This window comes from Zalophus californianus, chromosome 1 (genome assembly GCF_009762305.2).
Source record: "Zalophus californianus isolate mZalCal1 chromosome 1, mZalCal1.pri.v2, whole genome shotgun sequence".
Classification (NCBI taxonomy): Eukaryota; Metazoa; Chordata; class Mammalia; order Carnivora; family Otariidae; genus Zalophus; species Zalophus californianus.
Window position 1 is genome coordinate 114,500,794 of NC_045595.1, and position 26,479 is coordinate 114,527,272.

Below are 26,479 nucleotides of genomic sequence, written 5' to 3' on the forward strand. Positions count from 1 at the left end.
TTCATACAGAAAAGTTTCACTGCCCTGAAAATCCTCTGTGCTCTGCTTATTCATCCCTCCTTCCACCCTAATCCCTGGCGATTGCTAATCTTTTTATTGTCTTCATTGTTTTTCCTTTTCCAGAATGTCGTATGGTTGGGAATTGTGCATGTGTAATCTTGTCACATTAGTTTCTTAACTTAGTAATATGCATTGAAGCTTTTCCATGTCGTTTCATAGCTTGGTGGCTCATTTCTTGTTAGCGCTGAATAATATTCTATTGTCTGGATGTACTACAGTTTGTTTATTTATTCACCTCCTGAAGGACATCTTGGTTGTAAGTTTTGACGGTTATAAATAAGCTGCTCTAAGCATTTGTGTGCAGATTTTTTGTGAGGACATAGTTTTCAACTTCTTTGGGTAAATACCAAGGAGTATGATTGCTAGATTCTGTGGTAAGAGTATGTTGAGTTTTGTAAGAAACTGTCAAACTGTTTTCCAAAGTGGCTGTACCATTTTGCATTCCCCCCAGCAATTAATCAGAGTTCCTGGTTGCTCCTGGTCAGCATTTATTTGGTGGTGTCAGCGTTCCAGATTATGACCATTTTACTAGATATGTAGTGGTATCTCATTGTTGTTTTAATTTGCATTTCCTTGATGACATCTGATGTGGATGGAGCACGTATTCATATTCTTATTTGCCATTTGTATATCTTCTTTAGAGAGGTGTCTGTTAGGACTTTAGCTGATTTTCAATTGGGCTGTTTTCTGTTTTCTTACTGTTTATTTACTTGTCTATTTTCTTACCATTGAGGTTTTTCTTTTTTAAAGATTTTATTTATTTATTTGAGAGAGAGAGAGAGAGCGAGCATGAGTGGGGGGGGCGGGGAGAGGGGGAAGCAGGCTCCCCACTGAGCAGGGAGCCCGATGCAGGGCTTGATCCCAGGACCCTGAGATCATGACCTGAGCTGAAGGCAGACACAACCTACTGAGCCACCCAGATGCCCCTCTTACCATTGAGTTTTAAGAGTTTTTTTGGTATATTTTAAATGACAGTCTCCTTTATCAGATATATCTTTTGCTAATATTTTCTCTCAGTCTGTGGCTTGTGTTTTCATTCCATTGAGCTTACTTTAATTTGATTAATTTTTGAACAAGTAGTATAGTGGCAATGTATACAATTTCAAAAGTATTGTATTATTTTCCTAAGGTTGCCATAACAAAGTACTCTGGGTGGTTTTAAGCAACAGAAATTCATTCTCTTATGTCCTGGAGGCTACAAGTCTGAAAACAAGGTGTTGGTAGGGCCATGGTCTCTCTGAAGGCTCTAGGAAAGAATCCTTCCTTGCCTCTTCTAGCTTCTGCTGGCAGGGAAATCCTTGGTGTTCCTTGGCCTGCAACTGTATCACTGTTCTCTGCTTCTGTCATCTGTGGGGTTCTCCCTGTGTGCCCCTCTATGTCTGCATTCATTTTTCTCTCTTCTTTTAAGGACATTGGTTATTGGGTTAGGACCCAGCCTAATCCACTATGACCTCTTTTTAACTTGATTATATCTGCAAAGACCCACTTTCCAAATAAAGTCACATTTATAAGTATGGGAAGAGGTGTTGGGACTTGAACATGTCTCTCTTTGGGGACACGGTCTACCTACTACAGATATAAAAGTGTGTAAATGAAAAGTTTCTCTCTCACCTGTGTCCCCAAGTCAACCAGTTCCCCTCCTGAGAGGTCACCAATATTATTTGAGTTATTTTAAATAATTGCAACTGATCTAAAAATGACTTAATGGAGGAAAGTCTCATTTTCTCCTAGAAGAGTCAGTCTTGTTCTCAACTGTTTCATTCATCAAAACTTCCTGATTTTTAGTCATCAAATTTATCCCATGTCCTTGGCTGAGTTCAGGGATGGGGAAAAAAAAAAGGTGAAACGTTCAAGTAGAAACTAAATATAGTGAACCTATATTAATCATTGAGTGAAACATATTCTATATCCATGTGACTCTCACCTCATTAAATGTCAGACATTGTGTGGGTAGCACTTAATCACTCACTTGCTGGCACAAAGTAGATTGTTGCTAGTTTTAAATCCTAGTAACATTAAATCCTGTTGCATTTGTGATATTTCTTATTTCTTATTTAGATGCATGTTATTAAGTGGTTTTGAAATGAATTTATATTGTGAAAATGATGCTATTAAAATAAAACTCTTTGAAGCCCTGCTCTGTTGAACTAGATGAAACTTATGAAGGATAGTTCTATTCTTTGATACTTAAAATAGGTGCCAATATCTTATGCCTTCTAAAACTGTAAAATATATAATGCTGCATAGTATCATATTAAATGATATGCAAAGTCGTGCAGTAAGGAACAAATATTTTTAGCTTTGTTTAGCATACAATTTCTCATAAGCTCTTTTTAAAAAATGATTTGCATCTCTCATTACTATTGTTTCCCAGAATATGCTTGGAGAAATGAAGGTCTAAAAGCAGAAGATAGAGTTAACACATTGAGTCAGAAGCCAGGCAATGAGTTAGGCAGATAGGTAGAGCTTTTATACTACCTGTCTCTGAGAGGAGGTGACTTAGGTTCTTTTTGTTGCCATAGGGACTATTGCCTTGCTGTCTGAGAGATGGGGGGATGGAGGATAAGGGGAAAATCCTGGGTTTTGGGGTTGGACGGGTCTGGTATAAATCCCAGCACTGCCACTTACTAGTTTTGTGACCTTAGACAAGTTGCTACATTTTTCTAGGCTTAAATTTCTTCATCTACATGGGGAGAAAACACAGTTCCTGTGCCTGAAGAATTTGCCATCTAATTAGAGGATGAGATTCGAAGACCTATGGTTACAAGATAAGAATTTGATTCTTGCTTTAAGAGGTACTCACAGTGGTTGGGGAGTTTTAAAGGAGGTGGAAGCCAGCGAGTTGTGGAAAACCAGGAAGGGCTTTGTGGAGGACCTGGTGTTCAGGCAGGTAGATGTACCTGGGTTAGGAAGACTGATATTTAGAGACCTGGTAGGGGGAGCATTGCAGGCAGAGCAAAAAACAAAAGCAATGATATGGAGATGAGAAATAACAGACATTTGAGGTATAACAAGTGGCCTTATTTCTTCAGAGACAGTTGAGATTAAGCAGCCTTATAACTTTGTGGCCTGTGTGCTCTCACGGATCCAATGGTACAGATAGTTTTAGCAGTGCTTATGGTGGCTTTTGAGTAGACTAATGCATTTAATAACCACTATGACACCATTACCAAGTAAATAACCTTGTACTTGAATAAGATTAAACTTTTACTGGATGTTCTTAGAAATCTGGTTACATACTAAAGTGCCAGCCAGCACACATATATTCTGGTACAGAGCCCCCATACAATGGAATAGGGACATTTTCAAAAATACTTCAGGATTTCTAAATTATCCTCCCAAATTGGTGTTGAGAGAAAGCTTAATAGATGAATAAAATTTTAACATCATTAAATAAAGTTAAACAGGTTTCTTTACTCCTGAACTTTTTGGAAAGCTTACTGTGCTAACGTGCAGTGTGAGTCCCATGAGGGGAGATATAGTGTGTGTCATTTCCAGGTTTATGGAACCTCAGAACCCTTTGTTTCTTGACTTCATATTAAAAGCTCCCCAAAGACGTTCTCTTCCAGTTATCAGGGTCAGTATTCTTAGAGCGGTGGAGCTTTTTCAGAGGCAGATGTTATACTTACCCTTATCCTTACTCTTTCACCTTTCCAGCCTAACAGACTTATGGGGGGTGTCGGGGAGGGTAGGCCTGGGCCAGTACCTAGAAGGTTAGGAGCAGTGCAGGCTCCCTGGTGATTCTGGTATCTTGCGTCCATTCCTCCAACCTCCCACTTCCTACCTCCATTCCATCTTTGACTTGACCTAAGGTATAAATTATGCTGTCAGTTGTGTGCACAGTTAAGGCTCAAGCTGTAATTGCTCAACTTTTGTGAGAAAAATCTTATTGAAAAGTTGTGAAGAGTCTCTCGTGGTCTGTTGCTCTGGGAAACAAACTGAGGGTTACAGAAGGGAGGGGTGGGGGGGAATGGGGTAACGAGGTGATGGGTATTAAGGAGGGCACGTGTTGTGATGACTATAACACCGGGTATTACAGGCAACTAATGAATCGTTGAACACTACATCAAAAACTAATAATGTACTATATGCTGGCTAACTGAACATAATAAAAAAAACAAAAAAGAAAAGTTGTGAAGAAAAATATAAATATAAACATAAGTAAAGGTAAAGTAGGTTATAGATTACCTCTAAAATAGTGGCAGATATCATACCTGGACTATTATCGTGCAAAGGGAATACCTTTGAGAATTTACAAGTTTATTTCTTTTTTTAAAAAATGTATTTATTTATTTGAGAGACGGGGGGGGTGGAGGGGCAGAGGGAGAGGGAGAAAGAAACCCAAGCAGACTCCGTTCTAAATGTGGGGCTCGTCAGGGGACTAATCTCGGGGCTAAAGCGGGGGGGGGCTCCATCTCATGACCCTGAGATCATGACCCTGCGATCATGACCTGAGTGGAAACCAAGAGTTGGAAACTTAACTGACTGCACCACCCAGGTGCCCTGAAAATTTACAAGTTTGTTTCTAAGTCTAATTTACTTTGATATGAATATTTTAAACCCACGTTAATGTATCCTCCAACCAAACAATACATGTATAGAAAACTTTCTGCTAAAGATTGATATTTGATATTTTTAGATTTAAATAAAACACGTAATTTGGCTCAGAATTATCAAGGATATGCTCTGCAACTGGTATTACTACTCTTTGCACTTTTCTTTTGATTCTTAGATTCTTAGCACTTTTTTAAGAGTCCAGAAAAAAATTCAAATTCAAATTTTTGCTACATGTTATCATTTGTGGAAGTTGGGGGAGATTATATAATTGCTTATTAGATTCCTGAAATTGACTGATAGGGATCAATCATTTCAGTAGAAATCATCATTCTTTTGGCTGCATAACTGTATTTCTTTTTTAAATCTACATGTTTAGTATTTTGACAAAGATCTCCATGATAATTTTTTCTTAATAGTTTTCAGGTAGAAGAGTGTGTGTGTGTGTGTATGTGTGTGTGTGCGCGCATGCATGTGCGCACACGTGAGCGTGCAAAATTGCATGCCTAATGTGGTATCATGTAGGAGACCCATAGAAGACTGTCTTCAGTGATTCTCAGAAGCAAGATACGTTTACTTTCTGACCAAGTACCTCAAAATATACTGAATTTGCTTTCCTTTCATCATCAAAATGCATACGCTTCCTATTGGAAATGATAATATCTCTCCTTTTTGTGATAAGAATTTTTTGTATATAGAAGGCAGGGAACCAATATAGGAAAATGCCTAAAGGAATGTGTATAAGTTGCCAAAATTTATATCTCCTGAGACGTTTCTACGAGCGTCATAAATAGCATACAGTGAATGCCTTCCCTCCAGCTGAGCCTTTGAAATAGCTCACTCAGCACTTTTGTTAAATAATATCCCTGGGACATGAACCGAATAGCATTTCCTGTTCAGTCTCATCCTTCATTTTCCTGATTCCACAAACCAGTCTCCAGATGTCAAAATATAAAGGTGAATGGAATTGTTTTTATTTACAGTGCTCCCTAAATCAAACTGAGATTATCCCCTGCCACCCATGACCCTATGTGTCTCTAAACCATCTTTAACCTTCATTGTAGTTTAAAACAATATACTGTACTTGGAGGCCATTTTAGCTGAGTTATATAATCTGCTGTTACAAATTTTGCCAGAGTAAAATTATCATGGGCCTTGAATAATCATTGTAACAAATGCTTCTAAAACCTTTATAAATACTACACTGAAACTGTTGCTATTTTAACATCTCCAGTGTTGCAAGAAAGATCTAGATCATTGGTTTCTGTTTCTGTTGCAAGTACTTATGATATGAGTGTGCCTTCAAGGTGTGGAGGAAACATGAAGTGCAAGTGTATTGTGAAACACTAAAGTGCTATGTAAGTATTGGGGTATTATATTGGTTTCATGAAGCTTGACTTACCTGTTCTGTGTGCACTTTAGGTTTTCAGGTGTGCAAGTTTTATTATATTCCATTAGGGGAAAATGGCTCATGTAGTATTTTGAATTGCCTCTCATATGTCCAGAAGCTTGGGTATTAATAGACTCAATTTTAGAAAAGAAGGACCCATAAATAATACCTAGTTGAGTTGCTTCATTTTTCAGATCAGAAACTAAGTTCTAGAGAGATAAGTTACCTTGACCAAGCCAGTTATTAAGAGTGCTGAGTTAGGAGCTGTCTAGTTGTCTAGCCAGATCCCCAGTTTATTATTCATACTTCAGTTCAGTAGATATGGAATCTTGTCAGACAACACCACCAACAACCACAAAACATATTGGCTTTGCCCATATTTTTAGCATACTTTTTTTTGCATTAAAAATATACGCAATAATAAATCTGCCTTCAGCAGATTTGATTTTCCCATAATCAGGCATCATGATCAATTTAGAAGTGTGGATCTAATGATTTTGAAATTCTGTATTTTTATGATATTTTAATTCACTTCATAGAAACTTGTTAACTTATTGTTATGTTTTTATTACTTTTTAAAATACAGGTTTTAAAAAATACACTCTTTTTTCTCCTGTGAGAAAAGTTTTTATCTCCTGATTTTAGTTTTATTTTTTATTACACTATGTCTTGGGGAAGAAAAGTAAGTTTTCATAGCTTGTATCTAATGTTACATTCACATTATTGCTTAAGAACAGGGGTTAGATGTCACTTGGGACTTTACTATGGTATAGCCTGACTCTGAATTTCATCCTCACATTGGTGAGGTGGTGTGAAAATCTCTTAACATTAGAAGACCTGGTTGAGTTCCTGCGATTGCTACTTTTCACCTACTGTTTTCATTTGGGTCATCACTATGCCCTCTGAACCTGTTTTGTAGTAGATACAGTGGGAATAATACTTGTCCAGTCTGTCTTAGAATGTGACAGTCATAGCATTTCTGAGAAATTTATAAAAGAGTGCTTTATTTTGTTTGGAAGCCCTTGATCCTTTTGGGTATTTTTCTCTCAATAGGGAGGGACATCAAGGGGTCACATCAAACCCCCAGTATCTGTTCCTGAAGAAGAAGGAGGAATAAGAAGAGGGGAGGAGGAGGAGAAAATGTTTTATAAATTGAAAAATGTAATCTAAAGACAGTATAAAGTGGTCTAATATTGTTAGCAGGAAACCCCCCTCCTTCAAAGGTTTTTTAATTGATACCTTGGGACCGGGAAAGTGCTCTACTCTGCTATTTGCTATCCTGCCCTATTTTTCAAAATCTTACCCTTCCCTCACGTCCCCTCTCAAATGCTGCTCTTCTTGAAGCTTCTCTGATCCCCTCCCCCATTAGGTTGGGTATCATAGTGGTTTTTTTGTAGTTATTCTATAACTAGAATGGAAGCTTCAGGGATTGCTCTCATGAAGCATTTAGGAGAAGGTCTTGCACATTGTAGTAACTCAGTAATATTTATTAAGCTGATATGGGGGGAAATGCATTTTTTTATTATTGTTTCTCAGTTCCTTCCTTTTAATTTTACTTTGTGTTATTTATCTAGAGTTGAAATAATAGGTGGGAGAAAAATCTTTACCTTCAAATGTCTTTCAGTATATGTTTTTTTATTAACTTGAATTTGAGAGGTTGAAAAAAAGTGATATTTTAGAGGATCATAATTTATTTTATAAATCAATTCAGCTGCACATCTTGATTTTTAAATCTTATTTTCCATTCATATTTTTTTTTCTAGTGATCATAGTTAAGCATTCAAAGCTAAGAACTGAGTCTTGGGCAAATGATTCCTCAAAAAATTATATTCATTTTTTAAAAGGAATTTATTTCCATTTACTCATAGAAAAATCAATTTTTAGGAGAAAAGTGTGTTGTCTCAAAGACTGATGACATGTTCAAGAGAGAGACCAGAGCATTCCTACCCTAGTTCAAAAGTACGTGTAGGAGCCGTTGTGAACGATGATGCTTCACATTTTGTTTTCCACTACTAGAGTGTTCTAAAGTGATAAAAATCATTCTTTACAATATTATGGTCAAAGAGAAAAGATATTTATTGGCTGAGGGCCTTGTGTTTCTAAATCTTTGTCTGCAGTTATGATGGAAATTTTGATAGAATTGTAACTCAAGTTGACATTAATGGGAATTGCTTCATTAGGATCTTGTCTTGCCTTATTAGATGGTCATTTGGAAACGTTAGATAATCAGATGGTTCTATGACCAAGCAGAAATAGTGCTTTATCTTTTGTGTTTTAATCTTTGGGTGGTCCCACTAAGTATAGCTTTAGTGTGCACCCTTCCTTTGACTGTTAACATCTCTTATGATGATTACTAGGCTAGCCACAGTGACCAACTGACATTTCTGTTATTACTGACTTCCCTGAAGATTCATTATCAGATGATGACAGTACTCCTAAAGTTTCTGACTGGGTAGTCACTCTTTGCTTTTCTTAGTCTTCTGCTGTCACCGTCCCCCCACCCCCCACCCCCACCCCCCGCATGAACCTCTATAGTGGAGGTGGCCCTCACCTTTAATCCTAATGTAAAGGAATGTGGAATGGGGCAAAGAGACCAAGAGAGCTCAATGGTAGCATTGGCTCTGACCACTAATGAGCTTTAGAGCTTTGAGCAAATGACTCCAGACTTCATTTTTCTGATCAGTGATATGTAGGTTGTATTAGGTAATTTCAAAGATGCCTGTGGCTCTAAGATTCTATAATTCATCAAAATTCATCTGCCAGAATGGCACTGTAATAATTAGATAGACTGACAGCTGGATGCAGGGAAATGGCAGAGCTAAAAGCTTCAGTCTACACTATCCCTGGTGAACATTCATGTTTGCATATTTTAATAACAATATTCTCAGCATCCCACCTGCACCCAATCACTCACTTAGCAAGAAGCTTTCTCCCTCTTAACATTTTACAACTGTGTAATTTACTGGAATTCATTAGTACCAACAAAAGGAGTAACAGTGATATTTTAATATACCTTTAATATCATTGCTTGTATTTGAGAAACCAATTGAAAGACTTAGCTTTGACTTCTAAGGAAGAAAAAAATTGCCTGTCTTTAATGGAAGAAAAAAGACCCCCAATAAAGAATAAAGCCCCAGAATTGTCATTCACTTCACACTTTCTCCTCTTTAGGCATGCAGAACCTCATGCGTTCTTAAGCATAAAATGGAAGGTGACACATTAAATGAAGGGTCTTTCTGAAAAATAAAGTAGACAAAATCACTTTACTCTCAAGAATAGTTGTGAAGTTAAAACCAAAATAATAGCTTATTCATAGCTAATATTTGGGAGGGATTGCTTAAGTCCAGAAAGGTCAGAGGGAAATCCAGTAAATGTCAACAGTGTTTGTCAGGTGGGGAGACTCACAACATCTCCTGAGAAATTTAATTTATATTAATGAGGAGTGAGGCCTGCCTAAGGCTCTCTCAGAGATTGCTCTGGTGTCAATTTTAATGATCTAACTTCATGAAAAGGATTTTTAACAAATTATTCAGCTAGACAACCTCATATGAGATTACTTTTTAATCGTGAAGCCTCAGTTGCTCTGACCCCGGCTGAACCACCATCACATGTTGGGGCTTCTTGAGGACTTGCCTCACTAAATTGATAACTTACTATCATTTCTGGCCCTTGTTGGGTTATCAGGGGACCAAGCCAACCCAAGTCAGATTCTGACAGTAAAGTTCTAATTCAGTTCAGCAGACATTCATGCAGACCTCTCACTGAGGCAATGTGGGAGTGACAACAAGGGCTACTATTTATAAACACTTACTATGTGCCAGGCACCCTACTAAGCATTTTTTATTGCCAGTTTCTAAGCTCAACAATGGTTTTACAGAATTACAGAAGAGGAGATGGAGACTCAGAGACGTTAAGTCACTTGCTCAAGGTCATATTGTTAAGTGACTGGCAGAACCAGGATTTCATAAGTCTGTTTGGCTCCAAAGTCCATGGTTTCCCACTACTCACCTATTTCTTAGATTTTTCCTTTACTTGTGTAACTTCTTCATGTTCACAACAGCTTCCATTTATCTAGCAAAGGTATGTTTCAAATATTGTGCTTGGTGTTGTATTATGTAAACCTCTGAAATAGACTTCTGAGTGAAGAAGGAGGGCTAGGGGGTTCAGCAGCTTGTCCCATGTCAGATAAGCTTGGAGTCAGCTCCAAAATAATGGGGCTAGGATGCTAACCTGAGGCTATCTCATCTTCCCAACCTATGTTCTTACTGTTAGAGAGCTGGAACTCCAACCGTGTGTCCTGAGTTGGTAGAAAGGTGACAAAGCCTGCTCCCTACACTCCAGTAGCAGGAAGTCCACTGGGTTGAGACGGGCACAAATTCAGGTGTCTATAAAACCAAGCAGAATGATGTAAATGTGAAATGAAGTGATTTTTAAAAGGTGCTGGGCAAGCACAGAAGTAGGAAAATTAATGCCAAATAAAAGGTACAGAATGGTTTTGCCAAGATGGAGGCATTTAATGAACTGGATTTCAAAATACAGAAAACAAAAGGAAACATATTTCAGGCCAAGGGACTAGTTTCCCCTTAAATACAGCTCTGGCCATATTTCTTATATTTGAATGTATAGTGTTTTTGTTATTAATTTCAAATAGTTTATAACTTCAGTCTTAATTTTCTCATTGGTTCATGACTTAATTTCTAATTATCAGAATCTATAACTGGTTAGATTTTTTTTTGTTATCTATTAAGTTGTTTTTGTTTGTATTGTTTTTGAGTCAAAGAGAATTACTGAACTCTTCTTGGTTTAGGAATTCATTAAGGCTTTCTGTGTTACCTATTAAATGATCAATTTTTATAAATGTTCTATGGAGGGGCATCTGGAGGGTTCAGTTGGTTAGGCATCCAACTCTTGATTTCGGCTCAGGTCATGATCTTGGGGTCATGAGATCAAGCCCCATGTCCTGCTCCCCAATTAGCAGGGAGTCTGCTTGAGATTCTCTCTCTCTCTCCCTCTTCTTTTGCTCCTCCCCCTCTCTAAAATAGATAAATAAATCTTTTTTAAAAAATAAATGGTCCATGGATATTTGAAATGAATATTCAAATGTAGATAAATTTTCTAAGGAGTCAAAGGTATGAAACTGTTCATTCATCAAGTTTATTAATTGTATTATTCTAATCCTTATTTTTTCTTTGACGAGCTAACAAATTCTGAGACAAGAGTCTTCCACTGGTTTTTTGGATTCATGAAATTCTTAATATTTCTCAGTTTTTACTTCATGTAACTAGAGGCTGTATGTTTTGGTGTATAAAAATGTGAGATTGTTATGTCTGCTTCAGTTATACTTGCTAATCAATATAAAATATCTATTTTCCTCCATTTAATTTTTGTGAATTAAATTTACTGTAAAACAGGAGACAGGGAGATACAGGCTTCCAGTTATGGAATGAATAAGACATAGGAATAAAAGACACAGCATAGGGAATACAGTCAATGGTACTGAAATAATGATATAAGGGGACAGGTGTTAGCTATACTTGTAGTAAACATAGCACAATGTATAACTTGTTGAATCTCTAAATGGTATACCTGAAGCTAATGTAACATAGTGTGTCAACTATACTCAAAGATTAAAAAATTTACTGTAAAACAAATATCATAGCTAATCTGTTTATATACAAGATACATTGTATCCACCACCCTTTTTTCATTTTGTTTTAGGATTATCTCTTATAATCATAGTTTTTTACTCGTGTTAAGAATGTGGCCAATTGGGCACCTGGGTGGCTCAGTCGTTAGGCGTCTGCCTTCAGCTCAGGTCATGATCCCAGAGTCCTGGGATCTAGCCCCGCTTCGGGCTCCCTGCTCCGAGGGAAGCCTGCTTCTCCATCTCCCACTCCCCCTGCTTGTGTTCCCTCTCTCGCTGCGTCTCTCTCTGTCAAATAAATAAATATGCGTCTCTCTCTGTCAAATAAATAAATAAAATCTTTAAAAAAAATGTAGCCAATTAATATTTATTTTGATTGCTCATATGATAGGTCCTATGCTTGCCACCATTTTATTTTGTGTTTTCTGATACTTTGTTGGTGTGTTTTATTTTAGCCTTTAATTCTTTCTTTCACTTATTGACTTCTTTTAAAAATGCTTGAAAATTGTTCATTTTCTTTTCTACTAGTGGTGCCTTTTTAATCAATACATATATACTTTATCAATATTCAGAATAAAAGTAACTGTAACCTCCAAATAAATAAGAAAACCTATTTAGCATGCTTTAACTGATCCTTTCTTACTCCTCCCTCTTCCTTCAATACCTCAAATATTTTATAGAAATAATCTGAAAATTTATTTTCACATCATCATCCATGTAGGTATATTTTACCTATATATTATGTCTCTCTCTCTTTTTTAAAAAGATTTCAGTTATTTATTTGACAGAGAGAGAGAGAGACCAAGAGCAGGAACACAAGCAGGGGGAGTGGGAAAGCGAGAAGCAGGCTTCCCACTGAGCAGGGAGCCCGATGTGGGGCTTGATCCCAGGACCCTGAGATCATGACCTGAGCTGAAGGCAGACGCTTAACGACTGAGCCACCCAGGCGCCCTATTATGTCTCTTTTAAAAACATTTTCTCAGTAATGAATTACATGAACATTTACAGCCACAGTGAAGTAATTTAACTTTGTTTTACTGCGTTCATTGCTCCTAACCATTTTTGTCTGAGATTACACCCATTTCTTGAGTTTTTTATTTGGATTAATTTGTCATTTGGCTGGAGTAATTTTTCTTCCTCAAGTAATTTTTCCTGAAAGGGTAAATGAGTCGACAGTATTATTGGTACCACCAGTGACTTTCATATTATTATACCTAACAATCAGTTCTTTGTCTTCATCTTAAGCTTTCTGTAGCAGCTGACAATCACTTTCTCTTACATTCATTTGGCTTCTAAGATGCCACTTTAAAACAGTTCTCTTTTTTAAAAGATTTTTGTTATGTTAATCACCATACATTACATCATTAGTTTTTGATGTAGTGTTCCATGATTCATTGTTTGCATATAACACCCAGTGCTCCATGCAGAACGTGCCCTCTTTAATACCCATCACCAGGCTAACCCATTGCCCCCACCCCCTCTAGAACCCTCAGTTTGTTTTTCAGAGTCGATCATCTCTCATGGTTCGTCTCCCCCTCTGATTTTCCCCACTTCATTCTTCCCCTCCTGCTATCTTCTTCTTCTTCTTTTTTTTCTCTTAACATATATTGCATTATTTGTTTTGGTACAGATCTGTGATTCAACAGTCTTGCACAATTTACAGCACTCACCACAGCACATACCCTTCCCAATGTCTATCACCCAGCCACCCCATCCCTCCCACCCCCCACCCACTCCAGCAACCCTCAGTTTGTTTCCTGAGATTAAGAATTCCTCATATCAGTGAGGTCATATGATACATGTCTTTCTCTGATTGACTTATTTCGCTCAGCATAACACCCTCCAGTTCCATCCATGTCGTTGCAAATGGCAAGATTTCATTCCTTTTGATGGCTGCATAATATTCCATTGTGTGTGTGTGTGTGTGTGTGTGTGTGTGTGTGTGTATACATATACATATATATACATATACATATACATATATATATACATATACATATATATATACCACATCTTCTTTATCCATTCATCTCTGGATGGACATCTTGGCTCTTTCCACAGTTTGGCTATTGTGGACGTTGCTGCTATAAACATTGGGGTGCACGTACCCCTTCGGATCCCTACATTTGTATCTTTGTGGTAAATACCCAGTAGTGCAATTGCTGGGTCATAGGCTAGCTCTATTTTCAACTTTTTGAGGAACCTCCATACTGTTTTCCAGAGTGGCTGCACCAGCTTGCATTCCCACCAACAGTGTAGGAGGGTTCCCCTTTCTCCACATCCCTGCCAACATCTGTCGTTTCCTGACTTGTTAATTTTAGCCATTCTGACTGGTGTGAGGTGGTATCTCATTGAGGTTTTGATTTGGATTTCCCTGATGCTGAGAGATGTTGAGCACTTTTTCATGTGTCTGCTGCCATTTGGATGTCTTCTTTTGAAAACTGTCAGTTCATGTCTTTTGCCCATTTCTTGATTGGATTAATTGTTCTTTGGGTGTTGAGTTTGAGAAGTTCTTTATAGATTTTGGATACTAGCCCTTTATCTGATATGTCGTTTGCAGATATTTTCTCCCATTCTGTTGGCTGTCTTTTGGTTTTGTTGACTGTTTCTTTTGCTGTGCAAAAGCTTTTTATCTTGATGAGGTCCCAATAATTCATTTTTGCCCTTGTTTCCCTTGCCTTTGGCGATGTTTCTAGGAAGAAGTTGCTGCAGCTCAGGTCGAAGAGGTTGCTGCCTGTGTTCTCCTTTAGGATTTTGATGGACTGCTGTCTCACATTGAGGTCTTTCAACCATTTTGAGTCTATTTTTGTGTGTGGTGTAAGGAAATGGTCCAGTTTCATTCTTCTGCATGTGGCTGTCCAATTTTCCCAACACCATTTGTTGAAGAGACTGTCTTTTTTCCATTGGACATTCTTTCCTGCTTTGTCAAAGATTAGTTGACCATAGAGTTGAGGGTCCATTTCTGGGCTCTCCGTTCTGTTCCATTGATTTATGTGTTTGTTTTGTGTCAGTACCATACTGTCTTGATGATGACAGCTTTGTAATAGAGCTGGAAGTCCAGAATTGTGATGCTGCCAGCTTTGCTTTTCTTTTTCAACATTCCTCTGGCTATTCGGGGTCTTTTCTGGTTCCATACTAATTTTAGGATTATTTGTTCCATTTCTTTGAAAAAAGTGGATGGTATTTTGATGGGGATTGCATTGAATGTGTAGATTGCTCTAGGAGGCATTGACATCTTCACAATGTTTGTTCTTCCAATCTATGAGCATGGAACGTTTTTCCATTTCTTTGTGTCTTCCTCAATTTCTTTCATGAGTATTTTATAATTTTCTGAGTACAGATCCTTTGCCTCTTTGGTTAGATTTATTCCTGGGTATCTTATGGTTTTGGGTGCAATTGTAAATGGGATCGACTCCTTGATTTCTCTTTCTTCTGTCTTGTTGTTGGTGTATAGGAATGCCACTGATTTCTGTGCATTGATTTTATATCCTGCCACTTTACTGAATTCCTGTACGAGATCTAGCAGTTTTGGGGTGGAGTCTTTTGGGTTTTCCACATAAAGTATCATATCATCTGCAAACAGTGAGAGTTTGACTTCTTCTTTGCTGAATCGGATGCCTTTTATTTCTTTTTGTTGTCTGATTGCTGTGGCTAGGACTTCTAATACTATGTTGAATAGCGGTGGTGATAGTGGACATCCCTGCCACGTTCCTGACCTTAGGGGGAAAGCTCTCAGTTTTTCCCCATTGAGAATGATATTTGCTGTAGGTTTTTCGTAGATGGCTTTATGACATTGAGGTATGTACCCTCTATCCCTATACTCTGAAGAGTTTTGATCAAGAAAGGATGCTGTACTTTGTCAAATGCTTTTTCTACATCTATTGAGAGGATCATATGATTCTTGTTCTTTCTTTTGTTGATGTATTGTATCAGTTGATTGATTTGCGGATGTTGAACTAACCTTGCAGCCCAGGGATAAATCCCACTTGGTTGTGGTGAATAATCCTTTTAATGTACTGTTGGATCCTATTGGCTAGTATTTTGGTGAGAATTTTTGCATCCATATTCATCAAGGATATTAAGGTCTCCTTTTATCTTAACTATAGAGAACAATCAGATGGTTACCAGAGGGGATGTGTGTGGGGAGTTGGGTGAAATAGATGAAGGGGATTAAGCATACTCTTATCTTGATGAGCACTGTGTAATATATGGAACTGTTGAATCACTGTATTGTACACCTGAAATTAATATAACACTGTTTGTTAACTAAAATGGAATTAAAAATTTAAAAATTTCTCCTTTTAGCTCACTGGACTGTATTTCTTTGCCAGTTCTTCTTTATCTCCCTAGTCTCTTTATGTTAAGATGTCTCAAGGGCTTGTTTTTCAACTCTGCTTTCTTCTGTTTACTCTTACTCCCTAGGTGATCTCATTTAGGTTCATGGCTTTAAATGCCATCTATATAATTCCAAAGTTTACATCTTTAGCTCTTATGAATGTGAATGAATACCTACTACTGTATACTTGATATCTCAAAATTGACATGCCCCAAACTGAACTCTCATTTTCCCTACCCAAACCTGAACTTCCTTTCTTTCTTTTTTTTTTTCCCCATTAAACTTTTGTTTTAATGGGTTTCAAAATTCTGTGACAGATTTTTGGTCATGTTGTTTCCATTAAAAAGTACTGATATTAAAAACTAATAACTTAAAACTGCCACATACACACACACACAAAACAAATGGTCCACAAAACATTCTCCTTTCCTTCTGAAGGTTTTACAATGCATTGTTATCATTAACCAGTCTCTTACTATTAAACTTAAATGGCCAATTGACACAAACAGTTCTGAGACCATTCTTCCACCACTGATTAAGACTGGGGGGGGCAAGTATTGGGGATGCTATTCATTTAGCCTTCTGAGCTTTCTGGGCAGACTTAGTGACCTTGCCAACTCCAGCTGCCGTCTTGTCCACTGCTTTGATTGCACCCACAGCAACCATCTGACTCATGTCACGAACAGCAAAACAGCCCAGAGGAGGAGAGTCAGAGAAGCTCTCAACACACATAGGCTTGCCAGGAACCATATCAACGATGGCAGCATCACCAGATTTCAAGAACTTGGGACCATCTTCCAGCTTTTTTCCGGAACGACGATCTGTCTTCTCCTTCAGCTCAGCAAACTTGCAAGCAATGTGAGCTGTGTGACAATCCAGCATAGGTGCATATCCAGCACTGATTTGGCCTGGATGGTTCAGGATAATCACCTGAGCCATGAAGCCAGCTGCTTCCATTGGTGGGTCATTTTTGCTGTCACCAGCCACATTGCCAGGACGAACATCTTTGACAGTATGCTCTTTACATTGAAGCCCACCTTGTCCCCAGGAAGAGCCTCACTCAAAGCTTCACGGTGCATTTCAACAGACTTTACTTCAGTTGTAACATTGACTGGAGCAAAGGTGACCACCTTGCCAGGTTTAAGAACACCAGTCTCCACTCGGCCCACAGGCACAGTACCAATACCAACAATTTTGTAGACATCCTGGAGAGGCAGACGCAAGGGCTTGTCAGTTGGATGAGTTGGTGGCAGAATGCAATCCAGAGCTTCAAGCAGTGTGGTTCCACTGACATTCCCATCTTTACAGGTGACTTTCCATCCCTTGAACCAGGGCATGTTAGCACTTGGCTCCAGCATGTTGTCACCATTCCAACCAGAAATTGGCACAAATGCTACTGTGTCAGTGTTGTAGCAATTTTCTTAATGTAGGTGCTGACTTCCTTAATGATTTCCTCGTATCTCTTCTGGCTGTAGGGTGGCTCAGTGGAATCCATCTTGTTAACACCAACAATTAGTTGTTTTACAGCCAGTGTGTAAGCCAGAATGGCATGCTCATGGGTCTGCCCATTCTTGGAGATACCAGCTTCAAATTCACCAACACCAGCAGCAACAATCAGGACAGCACAGTCAGCCTGAGATGTGTCTGTAATCATGTTTTTGATAAAGTCTCTGTGTCCTGGGGCATCAATGATGGTCACATAATACTTGCTGGTCTCAAATTTCCACAGGGAGATATCAGTGGTGATACCACGTTCACGTTCAGCTTTCAGTTTATCCAAGACCCAGGCATACTTGAAGGAGCCCTTTCCCATCTCAGCAGCCTCCTTCTCAAATTTTTCGATAGTTCTTTTGTTGATCCCACCACATTTGTGGATCAGATGACCAGTAGTGGTAGACTTGCCTGAATCTATGTGTTCAATGATGACGATGTTGATGGGAGTCTTTTCCTTTCCCATTTTGGTTTAGGTTGAGTGGTGGTTTTCACGACACCTGTGTTCTGGCGGCAAACCTGTTGTGGAAAAGCCAAACCTGAACTTTCTTAAGTATTACTCATCTTACTAAGTGTCAAATTTAGCATTTTCAGTTGCTTAAGCCAAAAACATTGGAGTCATCCAGTTCATCAAGCAATATAAAACCTTTTGGTTGTCGAATTCACTGGAAGATCTTATAAGCTCTATCATCCAAAATATATCCAGAATTGGACCATTTCTTACCATCATCCTGGTTACTACCCTTGTCTAAGCTACTAGCATCTATTTCTGTTGCTGCACAGTCTCCTAGCTGGTTTCTCCATTTCTACCTTTGGCCCTCCACAGCCCATTCTAGCAGCCAGCCAGCATCCATTTCACTAAGAGTAAAAGTCCATATCCATATGATGGTCTACAAGATCTGTACCCACCCCGCACTCTGAATTCATCTTCCCCTAACAATCTCCTCCTCATCCACTCTTCTCTAGCCTTATTGATCTCCTTGTTGTTCCTCCTTCATAGCAGGTGTTTATTTCAAGGCCTTTGCATTTGCTGTTCTTTCTACCTGAATGCTTTCTCCCAGATTTCAACATCCTTCACTTCCTTCAGGTTTCTGCTCATAGGTCGCCTTATCTACAGTGCTTGGAATGTGCCTCACATGTTGTAATTACTCCATAAACATTTGTTGATGTCTGTGCATAGTTGAAAAATGTTTTTATCAAGAATGGGTAGGGATGCCTAGGTGGCTTGGTGTTAAGTCTGCCTTCAGCTCAGGTCATGATCCCAGGGTCCTGGGATCGAGTCCCACATCTGGCTCCCTGCTCAGTGGGGAGCCTGCTTCTCCCTCTGCCTGCTGCTGCTCCCCCTGCTTGTGCTTGATCACTCTCTCTCTCTCTCTCTCTCTCCCTCTCCCCCTTTCTCTCTCTGACAAATAAATAAAATCTTTAAAAAAAAAGAATGGGTGTAAAATTTTATGTCCTAATCCTTTTTTCTTAGAATTATGATCAGACCAATTTTTAAGAATCTTTTTGGGGAAAGATATTTAATAAATGGTAGCTATAATTTTTAAGGATGACACTTTCTGTTACTTTGATTATCTTTTTTTTTTTACTCCAGTAAACATTTATTAAGGGTCTACCATATATTGGGCATGTGCTAGGTATGTGTGTGAGGAGGATAAAGATGGATAAGATAAGTCACTTGTTCTCTAGGAGTTTATACTTTAATTGGGGGGAAATTATACTATACTAGGAATTGTGGATAAGTAACACTGTAAAATATATTTATGTGATTGGTATATATTTATATCTATAGTTATATTTATCTTTACTCAAATTCTTTTTGTATCCATCCATCATCCATCCATCCATCCACCCAGCCAGCCAGCCATCTAATCAGTGGAGTCTTGTTTCCATTTTTGCCCTGAGTTGAAGAGAAGAAAAAAATGGTCTTGGATGAACCTACTCTGGATAAGCATTGGTTGATGTCAATTTACCATGATTATAGTGGGTCAGGCAGCTCTATTGTTTAAAAATGTGTTGCAAAATGCATGAATAAAATACTTTTCCTGTGTGAACCAAGGCTGAAGCTCTACTCCCTTATAGGTTTTATAATGTTGCTCTAGATAATGTGTACTGTTAAATTATGACTCATCCATATGATAAAATAGTATGAGGTTATTATATCATTCTAAAAGAATACTTGACATTCTTATAATTTGTTAGATAGGGGAAAATTCATAGAAAATGCTATTTAGTATAGTCTTTATATGCATTGAAGATGACTGGAAGAGAATATGCCAGAAAGTTCACCATAGCTATTTTGGGGTAAAGGGATTATAGCTGGTTTTGATTGTATGCTTTATATGTAGTTTTTCTTAAGTTTTCTAATATGAATGTCTATTACTTTCTTCCTTTTTTTTTAAAATTGTGGTAAAATCTGCATCATGATTCACTTTTCCCTTGCTGCTTTCAAAATTCTGTCTTTGTCTTTTGCAAGTTTGATTATACTGTGTCTCAGTGTGAGCCTCTTTGAGTTCATTTTGTTTGGAATTTGTTGGGTTTCTTGGATCTTTACATTCATGTTTTTCATCAAATTTGGGAAGTTTTCAGCCATTATTTTTTCAAATTTTGACTCTGCCTCTTTCTCTTTTCTGGATAATGAAAACATCTGTCTTTCACTTTATAATGAAATCATCTTAAGGGTATTATAAAATTGTTTTTTAGTGAATGAATGAATGCCAGGGAGAGGGAAAACTGGGTATTGTGTGGATGGACAAGAATTTGTTTGCTGGTTATCTACCCCAACACTTCTGGGTATGGAGATAGTACGGATAGTGGATGTGGCATACCATCCAGCATTCTAAAACAATGTTTTCAAAGTGTGGTCCTGACCAGCCACATCAGCATCAATATCAGCATCACTGAGCAACCTGTTGGGCAAATTCTACTCAGGGAGATAGTCTTCTTCATTTAAGAGGTCCTCCAGATGACTCTGATGTTTGCTAAAATTTGAGAACCACTGTTCTATAGGAAGGGATCCTTAACTTGAAGTTTAATATCTATACCATTCCCCTCTGTCCTTTGCTCTATTTGAAAGTTTTCCCTATTTTTGTATTATAGGAAGGGAATATTTCATATCTTTTTACTCTGTCAGATTGATCCTTGCAACATCTGAATGAAGTTGCAAGGAATCTGAGGCATAGAACTTAAATAAATATTCATAGGCTATGGAGGCAGTGTCAGAAATAGAGTCAGGTCTTCAGATTCAGAACTCTGTCCACAAGAACATACGTGCTCAGGTTTTCCTATCAAGGAGGGCACGTACTGCACGGAGCGCTGGGTGTTATACGCAAACAGTGAATCATGGATCGCTGCATCAAAAACTAATGATGTGGTGTATGGTGACTAACATAACATAATAAAAAAAACCCAAACTGACAAATTGTAAAAATTTATCATAGAAGCTTTTTGTTCATGTTTTTGTTTCCTTTTGTGTTTAATTATCCAAATATTAATTGATGTGAACTAATTAAAAATCATTATTAGATAAAAATTTTTTTGTTGCTGTTTTGCTCTCATATTGTCACATCCTATTGCTGTTTATTGTTAGTTGTAGGTACCTGCACTGACTGGCAAAGGAAACCATTTTGGGCCCTCAGGGTTAATCTAGAGAACCCAGGCTTTCTCTTGGTTACTTTTTAGCAAAGTCCTGTTTTACCTTCAAAGGTAAGACAAATCAAGACCAGTGCTTTGAGATGTTTATTTGATTTCATCTTTATTTTCTTTTGGCGTTATATTTATTTTCCAGTAGCTGTGGTGAAGTAAAAACCAACAAAAAAATCAAGAACAAGTGTTTGAGGATAAAAATGAGTTGAGATTTAGGGCGGTACAAGGTGTGGATAAAATATACTGAAATACATGCCACCTAGAGCAAACAGGTAAAATAGAACAGTCGGAGTTCAAGTGTTCCAGAAGCTGATATGAGTGGAAAACTCATCAGCTAAAGCAATTTATCTAAAGGCCAAATGAACCCATTTTCTTGCACAAAATGGATATATAGTATATACCATTAAAAGTAAGGTTTTCTTAGGTTAATATCCACTAGAAGAACAGACTTTTTAAGAAAAGAAATACTCATTTTACTCTCACTGTTGTATTTTCTAGATTTGAATTGGTTCTGTGTTTTGGGATTAAATTGCTCTTTGATGGATAAATGCTAACTGAAATAAACATGCTAATTATGTTTTCTGTTATCATAATGCCTTTTCAAATAATTTGTTTTTAATTAACTTTCTTGTATGGCATATAAGTTCTTGTCTTCAACTTTTCTATCAGCAGAATTTTAATTCTAGGCATTTTCATCTCTTTTTCTGCCTCTTCCTTTTTTTTTTTTTTTAAAGATTTTATTTATTTATTTGACAGAGAGAGACACAACAAGAGAGGGAACACAAGCAGGGGGAGTGGGAGAGGGAGAAGCAGGCTCCCCACTGAGCAGGGAGCCAGATGTGGGACTCGATCCCAGGACCCTGGGATCATGACCGGAGCCGAAGGGAGACGCCCAACAACTGAGCCACCCAGGCGCCCTGCCTCCTTCTTTTTAAACCTACCTTTTAAACTTAAAAAAGTTGCTAAGAAGGGGGTGTGTGATTTTTAAAGCAGAATAAAATCTCAGATAAACTTCTTTGACTTCCTCATATAACCAATAATCTCAGTTTTAAACAGGTTTCCTATTTCTGTGTAGGCAAAAGCTACTGTCCATAGTTTAGAAGCCTGTCCTAGACTGTGATGCCAGAATAGATATGATACCTTGGACAGGATTTGATTTGGAGAGTTTTGTAGATTGGCACAAGGAGCTAATGAGGGAAGGGTGTTGGTTTGATATCCCAGGATGTCATTTGCTTCCTGTTCTTCTGTAAGTAAGGCCTGGGGCTTTACTCTAAACAGGTATTTAATGCATTTTATTCCAGTAACATCACCATCATCATCATTAATGATAACATATATTTAGGGCTTACAGTGTACTAGACACTGTACTAGGTATTTATATATGTTACCTGCTTATTCTTCATAGCAGTCCTAGTGCAAAAGGGATATTATTGTCCCCATTTTAGATGGGAAAACAGAGGTTCACAGAGGTTAGCAACTTGCCCATTGTCTCAGTTAAAAAGTGGCAGCCCTGGGATATGAACCCAGATTTACTGGACTCCCAAGCCCCAGCTCTTAAGCATTAGGCTGTAACGCTTCACAAGAAATTCATCATAGTACTAGAAAAAACAGATTTCACAACATGATATACTGGGAAATAGATGCATAATCTAAAGCCAAAAATTGTCTTAGAGAGATCACTGTCTAGGATAATGCTTATATTTCTAAAAAGAGAAAATCGAGGTCTAGAGAAGTCATGGGACCTGGTCATGTTCACACAGTTAGTGTAGGGTGGAACCAATCTAGAGTCCAGGTCTCTTGACTTTTAGATTGGTGCTATTCCCACTCCCTCTCCCTTCATGTGTCTGTCCTCCTGGTAGGGGAGTACTTAGTGTAATCCCAGTATAGAAAAGGAACAAATGGTAAGGGTATGACTATGGCCTATTGTGTTCAGAAGTTGAGCTCAAGTCAATGGGCCAAATTCTTCCTGACCTTTTTTAAAAGTATCAGTGCCACATTGCTGTCAGCTGCCATTATAACTAGATGTTTTCTACCCTGTTTGACTGTAATGGCTTATTGTCATATGCACTTTACCTTAGGGAGTGGAGAGGGAGAGAAGGAGGTGAAGGAAAGGAGGGAGGGAGGGAGAAGGTGAGAGAGGGGGAGAGAGACAGGCTATAACATCTTTCATGATATGAGTGATTCCCCTGTGCTATTCCTGGAGCAAGCCTGCAATGTGAGATGTGAACCTGCTGTTCCTCAGTCATCTTGGTTGCTTTGTGCCTTGTGCTTGTGTTATGAGCCTCTTGCCATTCTTGGTGTTATTTTGGCGTTGAAAGATATGTGATTTTGTACAACACGCTCTGACTTCTTCATCTGGTTTACAGCAGAAAGATAAAAGCCTGATTCAGTGCTGGAGGAAGGACTGGCTGAGAGATGTTACAATCTGTATTCCCATGACCCTTTCCAAGGGATCTTAAGGGTAATTCTGACCATATGATTTACTAATCTTACTTCATATTAAGTTACTCTACTGAATTTCCTTTTTGCATTTTTTTTCTAGCTCTAATATATAACATTGTCTTACAGGATAAGTGTTCTTTTCCCATTGTGGCCTACTTTGATATCACTCTCTTTTATAAAAAGCATGTTCTTCTGCCAGTCAGTCATTCTCAATCTCATTACACCCCAACCGAATCCTGTCCACCTTGGAACATTGTTTTTACAGGTTGAAACTGATTCATTGATAAGCATGGAATTTTGACGTTTCAATCACCTGAATGTCCATCAATAGTTCTGAGAACTGTATTTTATTTTCCTAGTTTTTTGGTGACTCTTCTCCGTCATTGAAGTTAAGCTTACAAAACAGTAATTTCTAGGTCTTTTTTTAATAGTCCTAATCAAAATCATAACATATTTATAACTTTTATACATTACAGATACTCTTTTAAATAATTAGGACAATAATCTCTTGATCATCAAGAGATTTAAGCAATTTCTTTTAGTACCCTAAGAGAAAGTCATCATCTACAGATTCAAATCTATGTAGCTTTTTATATTATCTTTCACTGATTCTTTTCCTTCCTTAGTCCTTGTTCCCTTTAAGAACAGTTTTCTGTTGTTAAGATTCTAGTATTGGCTAACCTTTTTCCCATTTACTTTTTTTTTTAATTTTATTTTATTATGTTATGTTAGTCACCATACATTACATCATTCGTTTTTGATGTAGTGTTCCATGATTCGTTGTTTGCGAATAACACCCAGTGCTCCATTCAATATGTGCTCTCCTTAATACCCATCACCGGGCTAACCCATCCCCCCACCCCCCTCCCCTCTAGAACCCTCAGTTTGTTTCTCAGAGTCCGTAGTCTCTCATGGTTCATCTCCCCCTCCGATTTCTGCCTCCCCTTCATTTTTCCCTTCCTACTATCTTCTTTTTTTTTTTTTTTTTAACATATAATGTATTATTTGTTTCAGAGGTACTTTTTGATGGGAAAAGTAGAACTAGAGAAAACCTTTTTTTTAAAAGATTTACTTATTTGAGAGAGAGAATGTGTGCACTAGTGGAGTGTTGGGGAAGGGGCAGGAGGAGAGGGAGAAAGAGTATTAAGCAGACTCCATGATGAGCGAGGAGCCTGATGTGGGGCTCAGTTCCACAACCCTGAGATCATGACCTGAACCAAAGCCAAGAATCAGATGCTCAACCAACTGGGCCACCCAGGCACCCCTAGAGAAAACATATTTTAAAACTTTTTAAGAATACCACAAATATGTAACACAAGACAGAACACCCAAGATAAAGGCCATAATCTTTTTCTAACTCCAGAATCATCACTTTTGCCATATTCTATTCATTTGAAGCAAGTCACTTGGTCCAGCACACATTCAAGGGGAGACATATTATAAGGGCATAAATACCAGGAGGCAGGGGTACCTGGGTGGCTTAGGCAGTTAAGCATCCAACTCTTGGTTTCAGTTTAGGTCATGATCTTGGGGTTGTGAGATCAAGCCCTGAATCTGGCTCCATGCTCAGTGGGGAGTCTGCTTGAGATTCTCTCTCTTCATTTCCCTTTGCCCCCAATCCCTGCCCCGTGCTCACACTCTCTCTCTCCAAAAATAAATAAAGAAATCCTTTAAAAATTTTTTTATTGTTATGTTAATCACCATACATTACATCATTAGTTCTTGATGTAGTGTTCCATGATTCATTGTTTGTGCATTCCTTTTTTTTTTAAAGAATGAACCATAATACATACTTGGATGCAACAAAAGCATAGTGTCCGTGGAACATGGAAGGCAGTAAAAGTACAAATTTGAGATAATTCCTTGAGTTTCCACACTAGAACAGTAGCATGACTTTGTAAAAATACAGATACTAAGAAGCAGCTTAGGATAAAAATTAAAGAAAAATTTTTTATCGTCATTTCCAGTCTACTTAGGAAGAAAAATCACATCAAAAACAGAATAATTATGAAATTTAAGAAATTATCATAAAATTTAAAAGACTTATGCATGCTTTTCTTTTTCTCTCAAGTTTATATTTTTTATTCTATTTTTCTTAATTGACAATTTAGTGTTTTCCCTCTTAGGTATATATTATATTATATTTGTTTTGTTTTATCTATTGCTGAGATTCAGTATTTTCTTCATCAAAAATTAACTTGCCAAATTCCCTTCCAAGTATTGTCACTATATTTAATGAAAGGACTATTTACAAAAGTCAGAGTTAAGGAAAATCAAAAAGGGATGGGTCAGCAACAGTGGGAAGCTGTCACTACCCCTAAGCCTTAAAGCAAGGGCTATCATGTTAGTGGAAACCAGCAAGAGCTGAAGATAGGAGAGAGGCACTGCTTTACAGGAACAGGAGCACAGCTACTGCCAGCCTGTAGTTTGGCAGGGAGGAATCCAAGGAGATAAATGTCTTAACTTCATTCTCTTCCCACCTTCTGATCTCCTGCTTCCCATTGGCCAGACCCAATGAGAAGCCAGAAAGCAGGGAGTCCAATTGATGCTGGCTATATAGATCAGTCTTTCAGGGCAGAGCATGGGAGAAGGTGGAGAATGATTCTAGAGGGGCAAAGGGAGAATATTCAGCAAAGAAGGAAAAGTCTTTTTATTTCTTTGTATCGTCCTTGTTTGGAATATGAACCCCTTTGGATGTACTCACTGTCTACTCTAAGAAGTTCTGAATTTTTGCTAGTCTTTAAAGAATGACCCTATAATGGTTACAACTAACTCAAAAAACTTGGCCTTAGGCTTTCTTTTTTAAGTATTAGATCATGTTTATATTAGATTCTATTTATGATCAAAGTCATGACCTAAGAGTTGCTTTTACTGTGGCTGTTTGTCCTTAAAATGACTTACAAGGAAGAAATATGGA

At 37.9% G+C, this 26,479-nt stretch overlaps 1 protein-coding gene and 1 pseudogene across 1 annotated transcript in view; one reads left to right on the plus strand and one right to left on the minus strand.

Annotated features, from left to right (window-relative positions):
- The window catches only part of PPM1L (protein phosphatase, Mg2+/Mn2+ dependent 1L), a 296,935-nt gene that overhangs the window by 121,505 nt on the left and 148,951 nt on the right, over nt 1–26,479 (plus strand). The gene's annotated exons all lie outside the window — the stretch shown is intronic.
- LOC113916569 lies at nt 16,412–17,962 on the minus strand (annotated as a pseudogene).